We start from the raw sequence: 3,685 nt of genomic DNA, 5'->3' as shown, positions 1-3,685 counted from the left end.
CCTGGGACTTCCTCTCTGTGTGTCTAATCTACCCATCTACCTCTGCCACACTCTTTTTTTTTTTTTTTTTATTTTGAGACAGGGTCTCACTTGGTCACCCAGGCTGGAGTACAGAGGTGCCATCATAGCTCACTGCAGCCTCGAACTTCTGGGCTCAAGAGATCCTCCTGTCTCAGCCTCACAAGTAGCTGGGACCACAGGCACACACCACTGTCCCCCATAGCTTTTTTTCTGAGATGGAGTTGTGCTCTGTTGCCCAAGCTGGAGTACAGTGGCACGATCTCAGCTCACTGCAACCTCTGCTTCCCGGATTCAAGTGATTCTTGTGTCTCAGCCTCCCAGGTAGTGGGGACTACAGGCATACACTACCATGCCCAGCTAATTTTTGTATTTTTAGTAGAGATGGGGTTAAGCCATATTGGGCAAGCTGGTCTTGAACTCCTGGCCTCAAGTGACCTGCCCACCTTGGACTCCCAAGGTGCTGGGATTAGAGGTGTAAGCCACTATGCCCAGCCTTTTTTTTTTTTTTTAAACTATTTGTAGAAACAGGGTCTCCTTATGTTGCCCAAGCTGGATCTGCCTTGCTTTTATAAGGATACCTGTCATTGGATTTGAGGTCCACCCAGGTAGTCTAGGATGATTCAATCTTGAGATCCTAAAATTAATTTACACCTGCAAAGATCCTTTCTCCATTAAGGTCACAATCACAGGTGCTGGAGCACATTAGACTGTGGACATATCTTTTCTTTTTTTGGTGGAGGTGTGACTGGGGAGACACTATTAAACCCACTACAGTGTAAAAGTAGGCCAGATGTGATGGTTCACACCTGTAATCCCAAGACTTTGGGAGGCCGAGGTGGGCGGATCACTTGAGGTCAGGAGTTCGAGACCAGCCTGGCCAACATGGCGAAACCTCGTCTCTACTAAAAATACAAAAATTAGCTGGGCGTGGTGGCACACCTGTAATCCCAGCTACTCGGAAGGCTGAGGCAGGAGAATCGCTTGAACCCAGGAGGCAGAGGTTGCAGCGAGCCGAGATCGTGCCACTGCATTCCAGCCTGGGCAACAGAGGAAGACTCTATCTAAATATATATATATATATATGCAGCCAAACTTAGCTTTATTTCAGAGCCGTTGCTGGGCCTGGGAGTGGAGAGAGATCAGGAGAGCGCCACCAGCTTGGATCGGTTAGTGAGCTGCGGTGGGTTTTTTTTTTTTTTTTTTTTCTTGACAGTGTCTCCTATTGTTTTGTATTTCTCTTTTGTTTTGAGGTTTTCTGCCATCTTTTCTGGAAGGTGCATGATGCTCAGCTCTGTGGTTATTTTTGCCCAACAGCTGTGTTTCCGGTGAGCGGCTGTGGGATTCTTCTGACTCAGCAAAACTGGAGCAGTAACCGTCAAGAAGCCATTCAAGCAAGGCTAGAAATAAAGAAGCTGTTTCTTCCCCGTCCCCTCCTCCTCCTCTCACTTCCCTCCCCATGGGTACCTTTTGAAAGTCTCACAAAGCACTTTGAAAAAACTACTTGGACCAGTATGCTGGAGGGTTGGCTGAAGGTGGCCCCTCCGCTGGGCTTTAAGCAAACAGATAAATTCTGGAAAGGACTCTGCCCTGCCAGCCTGGCTGTGGCCTTCGGAAGGCCCCTCCCAACATGCTCCCACCCGCCGATCACATGGACTGTGTCTTACAAGTTTCCCACAGGTCTGACTAGTGAAAGCAGAGGCTGTGGGGACTTTTGTGGTTTTTCTAGGGTGTGGCCCCACTTTGCCTTCACCAGGCCTGAGTATCTATGCCGTGCAGCTTGCCTGCTTCTCAAAGGTCATGATTTCCACCCTGGGGCTGGGAGGCAGCTACAAATTCCTACCCGCTGGCACAGGATCTGGCCCTGCACTCCCGAGAGGTGGCTGGGAGCCTTGCGGAGGCAGAGAGCGAACAAAATGGAAAGGAATCTTCCTCCCGGAGAGCCATCTTCTGTGCATGCCGGTGCCTGCAAAAGACAGGCGAGGCGAGACAGCTGCACCTCGGGCCTCGTCGCTGTTGCTGAGAAAGAAAGGAACAAATAAATTTAGCTCCATCCTACGCATCCTTTGCAGCTGCTGATTGACCAAACAGAAAGAGGCCTCTATTTCAACCCTGGCTTCTCAGCTTTTTGCCTGATGGGGTCTGCTATCGCCCTTTACAAGGGACTTTTGAAGGAGGAAACGGGCCGTGGCCTTATTTAGCGCCTGGCCAGCTGGAGGCTGCACAGACAGGAGTTCAAGTTTAGGGTGTCTCTTTTCGCCCATCCCAAAGCAAAATGGTGGCCCGGAAACGTTTCCAAATGGGCTTCGGCTCCTGGAATTTCCAATGTATTTATTTGGAAGCCAGAACATGGTGGGTGGAGAGATGTGTAACTGTGCCGAGGCCAGCCTATAGTTCCCGAAGCCATTAGTTTAATAGCACCATTTGTGGAAATAAAGAACTCGCTGACTGGGCTTGAAGTTAAAAGACTGGAACGAAGCACTGAGGAGGTTTCATGGGGCTCACTAGCGTGGAGAGGTCCCTGCGGGATGGGGGACAAGCTGTGTGGACTTTGAGTCAGATAGACTTGGGTTCCATCCTAGCTCTGTCACCTAAAGGCACGTTGTCTCTGGACAAAGAGAGCCTTTGCTCTGTGATATGTAAGTGAAATGCTAGCTGTGACACTGAACCTCTCTGAGCCTCAGTTCCTTATCTGTAAAACAGCAATGATGACACGAGGTTGTCACAAGGATTAAATGACAAAGAATACTGAACCTACATAGCCCAGCTCTTGCTGTGCCATGATGGTGTAGAGTGGCCCCTGTTTGACCTGCCCAGGCCCATTCTCCAAAGAAGCTGTACAGGTGAGGTGGCTCACCCCTGTAATCCCAGTACTTTGGGAGGCCGAGAAAGGAGGATCACTTGAGCCCAGGAGTTTGAGGCCAGCCTGGGCAACATAGAGAGACCCCATCTCTGCAAAAAAATAAAAAAAATTAGCTGGGTGTGGCGGTGCACGCCTGTGGTCCCAGCTACACAGGAGGCTAAGGTGGGAGGATCCCTTGAGCCCAAGAGGTCCAGGCTGCAGCCTGGGTGACAGAGCAAGACCCTGTCTCTAAAAAAACGAAAAATAGAAGGTGTTTCTTCCCCAATCCTCTCCTTTCATTTTCCTCCCCGTGAGTACTATTTGGAAGTCTCATACAGCACTTTTTAAAAACCACTTTAAGTCCAGGTGCAGTGGCTCATGCCTGTAATCCCAGTACTTTGGGAGGCCAGGGTGGGTGGATTACTTGAGATCAGGAGTTCAAAACCAGCCTGGCCAACATGGTGAAGCCTCATCTCTACCAAAAATACAAAAATTAGCGGGGCACGGTGGCACATGCCTGTAGTCCCAGCTACTCAATGCCTGTAGTCCCAGCTACTCAGGAGGCTGAGGCAGGAGAATCGCTTGAACCCAGGAGGTGGAGGTTGCAGTGAGCCGAGATTGTACTACTGCCCTCTAGTATGGGTGGCAGAGTGAGACCCTGTCTCAAACAACAACAACACTTTAACCAGTATGCGGGAGGGCTGCTGAAGGTGGCCTCTGCTAGGCTTTACACAAGCAGATGGGTTCTGGAAAGGACTCCACCAAACCAGCCTGGCTTTGCCTTTGGAAGGCCCCTCCCAAGATGCCCCCACTCGCCACTCACAT

General features: G+C 50.3%; 1 long non-coding RNA gene across 1 annotated transcript; it reads right to left on the bottom strand.

Annotated features, from left to right (window-relative positions):
* Window positions 1-1,188: 1,188 nt before the first annotated feature.
* Window positions 1,189-2,127, bottom strand: LOC134756592 (uncharacterized). Its single transcript, XR_010129429.1, has 2 exons — window positions 1,862-2,127; window positions 1,189-1,418 (listed from the first exon to the last, which is right to left on the bottom strand). It is a non-coding gene; the product is annotated as an uncharacterized lncRNA (long non-coding RNA).
* Between the last annotated feature and the right edge of the window lie 1,558 nt (window positions 2,128-3,685).

The sequence above is a fragment of the Gorilla gorilla genome, chromosome 10 (assembly GCF_029281585.2).
Source record: "Gorilla gorilla gorilla isolate KB3781 chromosome 10, NHGRI_mGorGor1-v2.1_pri, whole genome shotgun sequence".
NCBI lineage: Eukaryota > Metazoa > Chordata > Mammalia > Primates > Hominidae > Gorilla > Gorilla gorilla.
The sequence above is the reverse complement of the archived record's forward strand: the minus strand, read 5'-3'. Positions and strand labels throughout refer to the sequence as shown.